Source organism: Danio rerio, chromosome 1 (assembly GCF_052040795.2).
Source record: "Danio rerio strain M-AB ecotype USA chromosome 1, GRCz13ab, whole genome shotgun sequence".
NCBI classification, from domain to species: Eukaryota; Metazoa; Chordata; class Actinopteri; order Cypriniformes; family Danionidae; genus Danio; species Danio rerio.
The window spans coordinates 17,804,603-17,820,659 of record NC_141021.1 but is presented as its reverse complement, the minus strand read 5'-3'; the positions used below and the strand labels follow the sequence as shown (position 1 = coordinate 17,820,659).

Below are 16,057 nucleotides of genomic sequence, written 5' to 3'. Positions count from 1 at the left end.
TCTCGGCATGTTGCAAGAATCTCATACACACATGCACGCGCACTTGCACACACAGACACAAACAAATCACACCGCAAACAGATACAAGAAGACCTGAGCCTGCCAAACCACCATGCCAGCGCTCACATTCAGAGGAAACACAGACAGATAGAAAGAAAGAGAGTGAAGGGAGGGAGAAGGAGGCACATTAGAGTCTAAGGGAAATTCCTGGTGCCCTGGAGAGCTGCAGATCTTAAAACAAACTGTAATGACACACACGTAGTGCTTTTAAAAGATCTCAATTTAAACACACACATAAATCAAAGCAGAACAAGGGAATATGTATATCTTATACTACATACAGAGCCGCTCTAATGGAAAGATACAAAAGCCATGCCTTTTTCTGCTGATGGAAATTTGGAGGGTGGAGACGGTGTTGTGCAGGTCAGGGGTTTTTTAGACTAGGGTCCAGGGACCACCAGGGGGCCACAAAAGGGTGAAAATGCTTTGAAAATACTTCAAATTCATCCAATTAAATTCAAAATAATAAATTATTACTTTACATAAAAACACAAAATATAATTAAAAATAAAACAACTGTACAGTATTTGTTTAAAACAAACCAAAAATTTTGGTAGTTTTGGTACTAAAATTTTGTAGTAGTTGTTGCGCTAGTAGTAGTCGTTGTAGTAACAAGTAGTAGTAGCAGCAGCAGCAGCAGCAGTAGTAGTGGTGGTGGTGGTAGCAGCAGAAGTAGTTGGTGTAGCAGTAGTTGTTGGTGGATTTTTTTACCATCATTATTACTCTCAAAACATTATTGTTATTGTTGTCAATTTTTACTTTCATTATTACTATCACTACAATACTATTATTGCTGTCATTCAATACTACTGATTGGTTTTGTTTTGTTCTATTTCTAACTATATTATTTACTTCAGTTTTTGATATTTAAGAACTAAATTAATATGATTTCTACTGTTATGCATGTTGTATGTATGTGTATGTATGTGTGTGTGTGTGTGTGTGTGTGTGTGTGTATTTACACAGTTGAAGTCAGAATTGTTAGCCCCCTTTGAATTTTCTTTCTTCTTCTTTTTTTTTTTTAAATGATGTTAGTATGTCTGATAATATAATTATTCTTCTGGAGAAAGTCTTATTTGTTATATTTCAGCTTTAATAAAAGCAGTTTTTTATTTAAAAAATTTTTTTTGCTGTATTTTTATATAGCTTATCATATATGAATCTGAATTTTCAGCCTCTTACTCTAGTTTTTAGAGTCACACGATCGGAAATCATGTAATATTTTTTATTAATATTATTCATTCATTTTCTTTTCAGCTTAGTCCCTTTATTAATCCGGGGTTGCCACAGCAAAATGAACCACCATCTTATCCAGCATGTTTTTTTTTTTTTTTTTCCCAGCATGTTTTTACGCAGTGGATGCCCTTACAGGCGCAACCCATCTCTGGGAAACATCCACACAGTCACACACACACACTCATACACTACGGACAATTTAGCCTACCCAATTCACATGAACCGCATGTCTTTGGACTGTGGGGGAAACCGAAGCACCCGAAGGAAACCCGCACGAATACAGGATAAAAATGCAAACTCCACACAGAAACGTCAACTGACCCAGCCGAAGCTCAAACCAGTGACCTTCTTGCTGTGAGGCATAAGCACTACCTACTGCGCCACTGCGTCACTTATTAATATATTTATTAATATTATTCACTGTAAAAAGTGCTACACTCACAAAGTTGGTTCTATCTACTTTAAATAATTGCAATCTAGTTAATTTTATTTGTTTTATACCAAAAAAATAAAATTTGCTTCCTCTTTACTTAAAATATATCAGTTTTTATATAACTGTATATTTTGAATAAAACTAATGCAGTTTATTTGATTAGATTTTTGTACGTGGTTATTGTGTAGAATAAATGTTATAAAAGTGAGTTGACACAGACAATTTATTAGAGCAGCTGTCGATGTGGGCAGGTGTTCATAAAACGTGATTTTTATAGTTTTGCGTGACTCCTTTTTCATTGCCCGGGATTTAGCAGGCAGACGCAGCTTCTGCAATGGTCGACATCAACTGCTCCCAGCAGCGGATCTGATTAACACGGTAAGTTGCTAATTTAGCCGAATGATAATTGTAAAGTCATGCAAAACTGCTGTCTTCGCTAGGCAGGTGAGGTTTTAGCTTTGTAAATTGTACTGTAGCCTCAGGTATGTTAACAGTTAGACTGCTCTCACATGGAAAGCTAAGTTGGCTAACGCTAACCAACGCTAGTTTATGCTAACGATTAAAAGTGATATTATTGAGAAAAAATAGTGAAAGTAGTTTTAAAACACTTAGTAGGTATAACTAACGTTGCAGAACCGATTAACAAGGTCACTGGTGGGCTGTCGGGGTGTGGGGGTTCAGTTTGTTAGCGCTAACTTAGCTAAAGTTAGCTCACCTAAGTTATAGCAGCACATTAAGGATGGATATTAAATGCAGAAACGTATGCAACAGTTAAGTAGTTTGTGTTTAACGTAGGAGAAAGTATAACTTAAAGTTTGTGTTTTAGAGATTTAGTCCATAAGTTTTTTAATGCTGCATAGTGAATAAATTACAGATTTACAATTTATTTTAACTTAAATTACATTTACTACTGATGTTTACAGAACCATTTAAATTGTATCCACCTCATTCTAAAATGCATGTTCTTGGTCTTTAGATACCAAAGTGATTTTGTTACCTGTGGATTATGAAAGTAAATCAGTTGCGAAACTCGAGAGCTTGCAAATGTAAATGTGAGCACTTGTGATAATAATATTTGTATGTGTAGGTTGAAATGTACACTTACAGCTCTGATGTGAACAGCTGAAATCCTCGATTTGCACACACACACAACAATCCACACACTTGTGTTTTAAATTCGAAGTTGCAGATTAATAGTTGTGTATTTGTAAAATGTCATTCACAAATACAAAGTGACAGACACACGTGTGCACGGCAAATTTGACTGCATCTTCGCTCTACAACCACAGGTCGGCACTCACAACCTCTCAGATTCGTCAGTACAACTACAAATCTCCCGCGCTCTGACTTTTGCTACACATCTCCCGCGATCTCTGTAGCAGAACTCATCTGTGCACTCGCAGATGCAGAGGCGTGAGCAGCGCTGGGCAGGGGAGGGGCGGGGCTGGTGTAAAGCTGTTTGATTGGCTGATGCCTGACCAATGAACAATGCCAGCAGCCAACAGGACTGAGGTGCAAAATAATCATTTCCCACGATTATTTTATTATTTAGGGTTTATTTAAACTCTTTTCTGAAGAGATTCTTGTTAAAAATAATAAATTCTGTGGAAATGTACATACCAGTAAAAGAGCAGCAAAGCCAGTTTATTGGCTAGAGCCAGCCAATGAGATGGGGCGTTTCTGTTTGTCAGGACACAGGGCAGCTCACGTTGTTGGAGGCCTCGAGCAATCAGAGGGTAAGTTATGATTTTTAATAATTATCTATATGTTCAATACTGTTAGCTAAGCTAAGGACTGTGCTGGGTGCTTCTCTTGTTTGTTTTTTTATATAAGAAACAGTTATGAGTTATCTAGGAGCTGCTTTCAATCATGTTATATGGTTCTAAAGATACGATTCAACCCACATGAAATAAGAAGTTGTAATAGTATTTATAGTAAATAATAGTACGTTTTTTAACCATACTAACTATAGTAAACTGTATTATACAGTATATATTGCAGTATCTACAACTTTGTTAATGAATGCAACAGCACACTGTAGTATTAACTAGCATGAACTTTAATAAATTGAAGTATACTTGTATGTATGTGAGTATATATATATATATATATATATATATATATATATATATATATATAGCTTAAATTTGAAAAAATTGAAATATAGCTATCTGTTTAAAACTAAACATTCTAATGCCATTTATTATGCAAATATCAAGTTGAAACAAATCTGTTAAGAACACATATTTATATGTAAAACCTAATACATTTTAAAGCAGTTTCATTTCTTTCTAATTTTTACATCTACATGCATTACATCTGATTTAGGTCCACAACTTGCATCCTTCAACATGATATGTGTGTTCAAAGGAAGAGCAACTAGGTGAGGGAGACAGTGTCCATCGCACGGCTGAGGGTCCACTTTGAGCATCTCATCTGCAGGGTTAAGCAACATAAGCTGAACAGTCATCATCTCTCTCTATTACAGCGAGCATCAACCAGCTTTACACAATGGCTTGCTTTCTGACCATTAGTAAAGGCTTGAGCAAAGTATTAAAGAGGAGATAACATTTGATGGGTAATGATGAAGTTGGATTTACCACCTCCATCTCATTATGAACAAGGAAAAACCCTGAAATATTTCAATACAAGTAACTAGACATTTGCACTGCACTTATTTGGACTGTAAATTTTATTTGACAAATTACATTCCCTTACAGAACAGGTGTCAAACTCAGTTCCTGGAGGGCTGCAGCTTTGCAAAGTTTAGTTCTAACCCTAATTAAACACACCTGATCAAACTAATTGAGTCCTTCAGGTTTGTTTGAAACTTTCACTTAAGTGTGTTGAAGCAGGGTTGCAACTAAAAACGTGCAGGGTTACGGCCCTTCAGGAACTGAGTTTGACACCCCTGCCTTACAGTAAAGTGTAAAAATACTACATTAAACAATTATCAAAATAAAAGTTGTGTTTGTGGGTGAGTGTGTGTTTTGTTCAAATCTGTAGTCATCTTGGCAAGAAAAAAGAGAAAATTAAGTCGGCTTCCTCTTGAATGATCTGAATCATTTTGAAGTGTTTGTAGATGAGCTGGATCATCATGTCATCTTTAGCATAAATGACATCCTATTCAAGCTATGCAGCTTCTCTGAGTTCCTCATCGACTTGAAACATGCTGATCTCTCCTGTCACTCCATCCTTACAGGAAACTGAGAAATAACCTATAGTTAGTAACGTTCATAATTAAAAAAAGTGATATAAAGGACACACTGTACACAAACATGTAAATAGATAGATGGATAGATAGATATGATGCAGGTTATAATAACAAAAACCGGTATGATCTGTAAGAAACTGAAACGCCTAGTGTTATTTTTAATTGCTATTAATGTGTGTGTGTGTGTGTGTGTGTGTAAAAATACTTCAATTTATTAAAGTTCATGCTAGTTAATACTACAGTGTGCTGTTGCATTCATTAACAAAGTTGTAGATACTGCAATATATACTGTATAATACAGTTTACTATAGTTAGTATGGTTAAAAAACGTACTATTATTTACTATAAATACTATTACAACTTCTTATTTCATGTGGGTTGAATCGTATCTTTAGAACCATATAACATGATTGAAAGCAGCTCCTAGATAACTCATAACTGTTTCTTATATAAAAAAACAAACAAGAGAAGCACCCAGCACAGTCCTTAGCTTAGCTAACAGTATTGAACATATAGATAATTATTAAAAATCATAACTTACCCTCTGATTGCTCGAGGCCTCCAACAACGTGAGCTGCCCTGTGTCCTGACAAACAGAAACGCCCCATCTCATTGGCTGGCTCTAGCCAATAAACTGGCTTTGCTGCTCTTTTACTGGTATGTACATTTCCACAGAATTTATTATTTTTAACAAGAATCTCTTCAGAAAAGAGTTTAAATAAACCCTAAATAATAAAATAATCGTGGGAAATGATTATTTTGCACCTCAGTCCTGTTGGCTGCTGGCATTGTTCATTGGTCAGGCATCAGCCAATCAAACAGCTTTACACCAGCCCCGCCCCTCCCCTGCCCAGCGCTGCTCACGCCTCTGCATCTGCGAGTGCACAGATGAGTTCTGCTACAGAGATCGCGGGAGATGTGTAGCAAAAGTCAGAGCGCGGGAGATTTGTAGTTGTACTGACGAATCTGAGAGGTTGTGAGTGCCGACCTGTGGTTGTAGAGCGAAGATGCAGTCAAATTTGCCGTGCACACGTGTGTCTGTCACTTTGTATTTGTGAATGACATTTTACAAATACACAACTATTAATCTGCAACTTCGAATTTAAAACACAAGTGTGTGGATTGTTGTGTGTGTGTGCAAATCGAGGATTTCAGCTGTTCACATCAGAGCTGTAAGTGTACATTTCAACCTACACATACAAATATTATTATCACAAGTGCTCACATTTACATTTGCAAGCTCTCGAGTTTCGCAACTGATTTACTTTCATAGGTGGATCTTCAAACTTCACATCCAGGTAAGAAAAACATTAGATACAACTACAGCTATAATTATTTGCAGGCAGGTAAAACATTGGTAAAATTGCAAACAATAGTGGGCTCCATAGAATTAACTTACATTTGATATCTGAAGTTTTTTTATGTGTGCAACAGTAAAAACAGTATAAAAATATCCTAATGCAGTTTCTTATTATCTGTCAGTCTTTCAATAAAGCTAACTGATAACACTGAATCACTGAACTGCCATTTGCCAGTGACATTAATTAAATGTCAATTAAATGTAGCTTTAGCAAAAATTTAATGTAAACCTTAATGTAATGTGTAAAATGGCAATGTATTTATTTATTTAATAAAATTTGTATTATGACGTGCAAAGTTTGGTGCGAAATGAAGATGACAATTAAATTATAGAATTTGTATTCTATAATTTTCATATAGCCATTTTCAAACAGTTTTAATATCTAAATTAAATACACATTCTTATGCTTTATAAGTTGCCAAAATAAACAAAAAATGTAATACCTAAATTTTAACAATTCTTTGATTGACAGGAAACCACAATGACATGCACTGTTACACTGAGTAAAATCACAGTTTTCTTTAAAATTTGATAACTAAAAACACCTGGAATAATGTAATTACACAACCTCTATAACCTTTTTTTATTTTTTAAATAGAAGTTAGGTAATTTTAACTAAGGTAATTTTTAACTGATAAACTAAGGTGTTTCACCAATGCATCATTCTCACTGGACTTTTGTAACTTCACTTGTAGTTATTTTCTATTTAGTATTTAGCTATTTAATGTTGTTTGGTAGCAACCACCTGAACTCCTGTTTCTTTTTGTCTCTACCAATAGAGTTGTGAGGAATCAGAGGTGCATGCGGCTGCCCACGGGAAAAATTTGCCATCAGCCCAACACAGTTTGGATTATCATAGGACTGTCAGAGGTTTGCCAAACCTGTCAAATGCATGATGGCTCCTGTTTGGACTTACCGATGTCCTCGACTTCAAGTATCCATCAAAACTGTATACATTTGAGATATATTAGAGACTCTTTGTGGGACTGGACATTATGCATCCTAAATCTTCATCAAAATATGCAAATCTCCTCACTGAGTTGCCTTGGATGATTTCTCAATAGGATCTGGTATTATTAATGTTTTTATTTATGTATTGTGTACGTGTAGCCACATTAATGGCCTATTTTGTAGTCACTATTAAAAGGAACATCGATTGATATTGAATACATGTTATGGTCTTTAATCCATCTTCCCATTCTTATTTAATTGTTATTGACAGGAAAGTCTGTTTATCTGTTTTTACTAGTGTATATTGTGCTTACAATATAGAAACGAAGATTTATTTTCTGAGGTTACAGCCAGAAGTCAATTAAATTAGTTTTAAATGACATATGCATAGTTAATTTTATTTAGATCATTAAGTTCATAATACTTCATTAAAATGAGTACAGTCAACATATAGCAATGTATAAGTAAGTTAAGTTTAACAAAAAAAGTAAGTTTATCTGATTTGAGTAATTTTAGAAATATTAGTTGGCTCAACTTAATTTTATTGCATTTGTTTTAAGCAATGTTTTAGTGTTTAAAATACTTAAAAAAGGCTGGAAGTTGAATCAACCTAAAACGTCAGATGCAACCACTTGCCTCACTTTTTATAAGTTAGATCTAAGTAACATTTTTTACAGTGTTATTGGTAATGGTAGTAAAAACAATAGTGACTAGAGTATTTCCCAGAGATGGGTTGCAGCTGGAAGGGCATCCGCTGCGTAAAACATATGCTGGATAAGTTGGCAGTTCATTCCGCTGTGGCGACCGCAGATTAATTAAGGGACTAAGTCGAAAAGAAAATGAATGAATGAATGAATGACTAGAAAAATACTTTCATTTTAATACTAAATACAATAAGAAAGTAGTTATTTAAAACTTTTATAAATATTGTACAATTTAACATTTGTTTTACATCTAATAAATGCTACATTGATAAAAAGAATAATTTTCTTTAAAAAAAGGAAAAAACAACTGACCCCAGACTTTTGACCTGAAGTGTGTGTGTATGTGGGTGTATACAGTCAAAAATGTATATATATATTTTTGCTTGTTCAAACTACTTATTTAATATGAGCTGAAACAACACAATTTTCGCGATTTCAGTGGGACAACTTAATTTTTTATGTTCAATCCACATACATTTTTAAAAAGTTTTTAGTTAACTAATCAATTTGCATTGGGACAACATGAATAAATTGTGTGAAACACTTCATTTTTACAGTATAAATATATATATATATATATATATATATATATATATATATATATATATATATATATATATATATATATATATATATATATATATATATAATTTATTTATTTTTTCTCATATAATAATACATTTTCCAGGGTATATTAGAAAGATTTCTTTGAAAATAAAATGTAAATAAAGTAAATCAAATTTTATTTATAGTAAATATAGTAAATGGCATGTGAAAGATTGCAAACCCCTAGTGTAAGCATAACAAGAAAATTCATCGGCTGAAAACACACATGCATGAAGTTCCAATTTGAAATCGTTAATATTTAATTCCTTCGGACAAGGCTTCTATCAATAACAGTCACCCGAGGGCATTCACACCAATCTGGCCCACTATTGAGGGACGTCCCACATGTTACAGGACCTGTTCAGCCCAATAACTATAACGCTGAGTGAGCAAGACTCAGCCAGTGTCAAGCGTCCTCCAAACATTAGTGCAGTGTTCACTCACAGAAGGAAAAGATTGTTAAACACATCAGTCTTACTGACAGTCTATGCCCACTGGGGCTCCTGTATGGGTGACATGCTGAAAACCATTAGTCTTGGTTTTAAACCCATATGGATTTATTCGCTTTGAAGTATTGGTATTGTGAAGTTCGATGGGCATGCAATGCAGTGTGAAGTTTGACCTTGCAGTGACATTAGCTGGATTTTGAGGTCATTGGAAGGTGTAAAGTAAAAGTGAGTGCCATTGATTGTAAGAATTAATGATCAAACTGTTTAAATGAAATGGCTATGGAATAAATGAGGTGGTCAGTTTCACTATTTACATGAATGGTGACACAGACCAACAAAGTAGTTTGGTGTACAAATGTAAAGAAAGAAAGAAAAATGTATTAAGATCTATCTTAGTAGTCTACAGAATTTACATCAAAATATCATGAAATTTGCTTAAAATAAATTATAAACCATTTTAAACACATGAAATGCATTTGTTCACTAATATGGCTAAATTGGGGAATAACCAGTGATGTAAAGTAACACATTACAAATACACATTACAACTATTGTAAGGCTGCATTTACACTGCAGATATTGCTATACTGTTTTATTAGTTTATGACAGAAAGGTTCTAATTTGTCCATCTTATTTTAATATATAGGCTTTTATAATGATGTAATGTAATGTAATGTCCATGGCGTGATATATGCATTAGTTTTATATTAGTTTATATTGGTTACATGGGGGATGCTCTCTCGCTCTCATTAACATGCGTAAATACCTGTGTTATATGCCAATATAAAAGCTGTTTAAGTCCTCTTGTATGAGATTGAAGGTTTGGGACTCTGCGTAAGTCCGTTCTGAAATGAAAGTGTCAGACTTGACGTCATTCGCTAGGGTTTTTAATGACGCGCGACTCGCATTGACAGGGGCAAATCCAATCTACCTGCTTACACTGCAGACACGAGAACACAGATCCGATTAATATCGGATAAATTTCCACATATGAACAAGGCCTGAATTTGATTTGAGTAAATCGGAATCCATGTGATTTGTTCCTGCTTACACAAACAAGGGCCATATCCGGTCTATGCCACATGGGAGAAAAAAAATCGGAATTGAGCAATTCCTGTCCAATCAAATCGCACAGAGAAGGTAAACTGCATCATAATGAACTACCTCAAGACACAGTTGATTTATAATTGCAGCAAACTGTTTGGAAGCATTAAAAAAGTCCAAAAGAAGATGTCCAAAATCTTCACAAGCATTGACCCAAAGACTGTTTAGATGCATATAAATGATGAGAAGATGACCAATGTTAACTGTATGATGACCAAAATGGCCTTAAACATTCAGCAGCCTTAATAATTCACATTAGTGTTGTACCCCAATGTTTTGGGAACATTGCAGTTTGTTTGGTAAATGAAAATTTAGAATCAGAATCCAACGTCTGGCTGACGTCAATGTAAAACCTAAAATCAATGTTTAATGATGTTACAGCATGACGATTTGTGGACATTACCACTATTTTACCCACTTTCTAACAGTAACTAAAATTAACTAAATATCATCGTTATTTGACATTGTCATTGGACATTAAAATAATTTTGTCATTAGACACTGGCTAGACTTGAAATTTGATTACCTGACGTCTTACTACTACTACTCTTGAGTAGTTTTGAATGGTGCTTTTTACTCATACTTTAAGTGATATTTACAACAGATACTTTAACTCTATTTGCACCACATTTTTAGGAAAGGTAATTTTACCAATACTTTTATAAGTATGATTTTTGTCTTATCACCACTGAGAATAACCTGCCCATAATAGCCTGCCGGGTTATAATTTTGCATATTATGGAACTGTTACATTCAAAATAATTAAATTACATAGTTGATCATATATAAAAAAAAACAAAAACAAAAAACTGATATTCATTTACGCATTTTCATAGACTGCATTTTCATCAAAATATCATTAAGTTATTATTAAGTATTATAAAAATAACAGCCTGTCATGTTATTAATGTTGCTTATTTTAAATAAACATTCAAAAAGAAATACAATGTATCCAAAGCTAAAACTTAACTGTTGTCCAAATTACATTTGCACCAAAAATGTAATTTTATGAGTTCACACTAAGCTGATGATTGATTATAAAGCCTGGGGCTCCCCACCGTTTGCACGGCGAGAGGGGTGTTTGAGTTCTGGTAAATCATGAGAACTCCCCTGCTTATTTGGCTAATGACAAATTAGGGATTGCTATGAAGAGATATACTGTTGGCTAAGAGCTCATCTGTGGTGCCAATGGCTCAGAAAAGGGGGAGGAGTTGGGGTGTAAGGGGGGATTCTTCAAGACAAAGATAACTGAGGTATGGAACTTAGGTTATTTATAGTGACTTAGAAATGGTCTGATTGATGAGTCATGTGTTTGCTAAAGCTGGACCGGCTGTGGTCAATCATATACACATGATCCTCTCAAAATACGTTTATAAATATGTCAATTTTTAAAAATGAAATTTATTTATTTGCTACCAAAAGAACAGGAATATAACTATGACCTCATTTTGGGTCACAAACCCACAAGCTGAGAATCAACAAAATAAAGCCCATAAAGAATGAAATCTAGGGAAGCTTATGCTATTTGTTCAAGTGTGGAATTTCATTGCAAGTCAATAGAGAGCAGAAAGAAAGAGAAATCGAATGTCACACATCCTTCAAAACTCATTTCCCAAGTTGTTGTGATGTGAAAGTCAAAGTCTAAAGAGAGAAGAATGTGTTCTTTTTGAAGTGTTCCTGCTGCCACCTGCATGCTATAAAGAACTGGCATAGTTATAGCAATTCCTCAGCATTGTAAAAGTTCATAGCTGGCAAGCTAATGCAAACTAATGCCCCATTTTCACCTGGAATTAACATGCAATTTCTTTGATTCCAATGCAAGTGGTCACCCAAGATGTATTACCATTTAATCATGCAGCACAAACATGCGTCTAAATGCAACTCCTGTTCGAATTTTATCAGGACAATTTTCTCATTCATTCATTCATTCATTCATTCATTCATTCATTCATTCATTCATTCATTCATTCATTCATTCATTCATTCATTCATTTTTCTTCAGCTTAGTCCCTTATTTATCAGGGATCGCCACAGTGGAATAAACCACCAACTATTCCAGCAAATGTTTTACGCAGCGGATGCTCTTTCAGCCTCACATTCACACACACATACACACATTTTAGCCATTTTTCACCTATAGCATTTGTCTTTGGACTGTGGGGGAACCCGGACAACCCTGAGAAATCCCATGCCAACACGGGGAGAACACGCAAACTCCACACAGAAATACCAACTGGCCTAGCAGGTACTCAAACCAGCGACCTTTTTGCTATAAGGCAGTGCTCACCACTGAACCACTGTGCCACCATATTCTGCATGTTTCAGTTTCACATCACTTTTACAGGGCTGCTCGGTGTGACACTCAAGTACTATTAAATTAAGTATTATTAAATTAATGAACTCATGTAATGGAACTTATGAGTGGGAAATAAAATCTCAATTTTGATCATAATCCATGTTTCTTGGTACAATGCAACAAACTACAAAAACATTATTTTATTTCACTTTTTTACAACCCAGCTCATAATGGTCACATGTTTAGAGAGTACGTAAAGAGTAGCTGTGGCTGTTCAAATGCATTCAGCCACATGAGTGTTTATATGATTGTAATCCAATCAAATGTACTTTCGACTTTAGCCTCTGGAATTAGTCAAAAGTGGACAAGCTCAAAACAATTAAGGTTTTAATAAATAAACCTGAGCTGTCTTTGTGATCAGATTTGCAATTTACTGTACATAGAATTTGACAGACCAATTTTTTTCAGCCCAGCTTGATTGGAAATAAGTAAAAGTATATGTTGCTCCATCATAATTATATAATACATGGTAGTTATGGGTCCATAGGATCACAAAACTCAAAAGTGGACTACAAAATTATATGAAAGCATGTGTTTAAAAATTGAAGAGATGTCTTTTACAGATGCTTCCATGAGAAATTTCTATCGCTTTAGAAACGCATTAAATCTTTTAAAATCTCAGCATTGGATCACTAAACAACTCTGCAAACAGCATCACAGCTTTCAATTATTACCAACCTCTTTGACTTTATTTCTGTCAGACATCTACAAAAGTCCTCAGTCTGAAAATACTTTTGCTTGAAAATACTTTTGTTAGAAGTCACCATTGGAAAGTATTTTAAAGACCAGCATCATAAAATCAACTTCATATAAATGCCACGGGGTTGTTTGTTTTATTTCACCTTAGTAATTTTTATTTATTTATTTATTTATTCATACATTCATTCATTTTTTTTTTACATTCAGTTAGAGAATTCTAGCCTGTGTTGGGCTGAACAAGTACACTGAAGTCAGGTCAATGTGAAATGAATATGTGATGTAATGATCATCACTGGGAGAGGATCTATCTGGATTTGTTAAATAGTTAATCTGAGGTAATTAATCTACCTTTATTACTATATGTATGTAACTCCGTACAAAGTGTGAAGCTGCCTGGTTGCTTCCTGTCACATGACTCATAGTTCGCTCGTGGCACTCTGAAATGTTTAGATTTTTTCAACTCGCAGTGCCTGGAAACGTGAACGTGACATGCCACATGCGCATCCCTTCCTATTTGCACTCTCAATTTTAAATAACTGAACTGAGCATGCAAAAGATGCTATATGTGAAAGTCCTCTTATGTTGACTCACAATATCAGACCTAATGTGCATTGCAAGGCCCTTTTTGCAGTTGAATTTAAATTAAATAAATACTTCACGCAGGCCAATCAAAGAAGTCCAGCGGGCCACAAAATTCCCAGGTCTGCCTTAATCTGACCAAAGTCATAATCTAACTAAAGAGAAATCGAATTGAGGCATGTAAATACCTTGATTAAAAACTATTACCAGCATGTAGGACTTCAGCAAACAGCAGTTAAAGTTGAAATTTAAAAATGAAGCGTAGAGAAAACATTGGATAGCATGATGACACAATGACGTTAATCGATCTATGTGCTACAGCATGGCTTTTTAATTGGCGGCCCGCGGCCTGAACCAAGAATCGTAAAGGCTTCTCTAAGCTGCATTTCTGTTGCAAGGACAAGTTATGACAAGTTGCCAACTGTGCGCTAATTTAAAGTTACAAGTATGTACACCGAGGCTACTACGCACGCACACCGAATTAACTAGCACCGGATTAATCTTTTCCGCTTGCAAGATTGTTATTTGTAATGTAAGAATATCTGACAATATGCACGCACAAGCGGAGCAACATGTTTGCGTCTTTCCGGGCGCACGCAGTAGGAAACATCTTACAGTGAGAGTTGTGCGTGCCTTTCAGTGCAATGTCAACAAAAGATATGTTAGACGAGCTATTATTAAAATGATTATGTATGCATGAACGCAGATGATAACAACAGTTAATCTTAATAGCTACTTCCCTAATACAAAGCTTGTGTTTACATTAGACATGATAACCGTGAAACCAGCATTACTCTTCGGACTATATAATCGTACAACCAAAATCTATAATGTTGCATCACTAATTGTTCTGCTTTTCAAAACATAACATATGAATGTGTCTGAATGTAGAAAAAGCCTACTTCAGCAATGCACTGCTTTTGTTGTGCGAAATACAACATTTGAATGCTTGTAAAAAAAGAAAAAAAAGAAAAAAAAAAGTCAATTGGACAATGCAGTGACATTATGTTGTTTTAAAATACAATATATTAACATTTTAATGTAGAAAAAGCCAACGTGGGTGTCCTAATGAGCACAAATACAGCATATGGGCCCTTATATGCAGTTGTGTCATCACTCATATAGCAAGTCATACTGTATCTCTCCGGCCCTTCGTTTAGGATGCTTTTCATGAACTGGCCCCTATGACAAACTAATTGAATAGCCCTGTGCTACAGCATAACATGCAAAACGGGATCTTGAGAAGAACATTCAAAAAGCAACTCGTGTAAACACCTAAATCAAATTATTGTCTTATTCAGATTAAAGAAAATAACTAATCACTGATGTCCATGTAAATGTAGTCATTGTGTGCTAAAAATGATGCTGATCAAATCATCATATAGTAATTTGATTCACTGATATTGCTATCAGGAGTGTTGCTGGGAGCAAAAAGTTGGACATGTAAGTGGTAGAACTTGTGATGGGTCAAGTTCTTCCTATCTGATGATAAAATTTTTGAAAAAACTCATTCAATGAATACTTTGACCAAAGTAATGATGAGGTATCTTGCAATACCATGGTTGTGTAAGGACTGTGACGGACACATTTTAAACCTTTCCATCCCATCATCACTTTCAGCTAGACTGAGGGCTCTTGAGAGAAGGGGTGAATGTGAAAAAGCAGCAGAGGCAACAAGGGAAGCCTGGTTGCTGCGGATGATGGGGGGCGACTGAATGCTGATACCCCCGGTGGTTCACAAATCAGAGGGACAGGAGACAATGACGGGTTTATCGACCCAACAAAAGGCCTCTTCACCGAGGTTACGAAGGCTGGGAACCACTGGCAGATGGGAGCCAAGGGGCCCAGGTAAGGCCAGGTATCATGTCGGCTCAGAGAAGAGCTTTTTAAAGTTACATTAGCATGCATTGCTAGTGCCGAATTAGAGGGGGAGATAAGAGAGTTTTGGGAAGTGCATGGTAACATGATAAGACCCTAATGCTTGGAAGGTATGGAGAGATTTCAGCAGCAGATACAGTTGATGGAAATGGGAATAATAACACACTAAGAGCACAATTATGTGCACAAAACCATGCATGCATATGTAAAGCAACATGAGCAGACACAAGGATTACACGCATACACTGGTGAATTGAATTTGTCTTATCTTGAGTTGCAAGGTTAAAACAGCTTTTTAAAACCAATCATTTGACCAGGAGTTTAAAAAATGGGCCACTGGAAGGATGTGCTAATGAATTTTAACGGCTCAATTAAAAACAAACATTAATATAATTCTACATAGATCATAGATTTCTGTTTTTAAAATA

The 16,057-nt window shown here is 35.2% G+C and overlaps 3 long non-coding RNA genes across 3 annotated transcripts in view; 1 reads left to right on the top strand and 2 right to left on the bottom strand.

The window, feature by feature from the left end:
* The window catches only part of LOC147846759 (uncharacterized), a 1,232,122-nt gene that overhangs the window by 500,780 nt on the left and 715,285 nt on the right, over nucleotides 1–16,057 (bottom strand). The gene's annotated exons all lie outside the window — the stretch shown is intronic.
* LOC147846771 (uncharacterized) lies at nucleotides 2,034–7,221 on the top strand. The gene is made up of 4 exons (XR_015475986.1): nucleotides 2,034–2,107; nucleotides 2,706–2,728; nucleotides 6,217–6,241; nucleotides 7,083–7,221. It is a non-coding gene; the product is annotated as an uncharacterized LOC147846771 (long non-coding RNA).
* On the bottom strand, nucleotides 4,404–5,625 carry LOC147846772 (uncharacterized). The gene is made up of 2 exons (XR_015475987.1): nucleotides 5,485–5,625; nucleotides 4,404–4,935 (listed from the first exon to the last, which is right to left on the bottom strand). It is a non-coding gene; the product is annotated as an uncharacterized LOC147846772 (long non-coding RNA).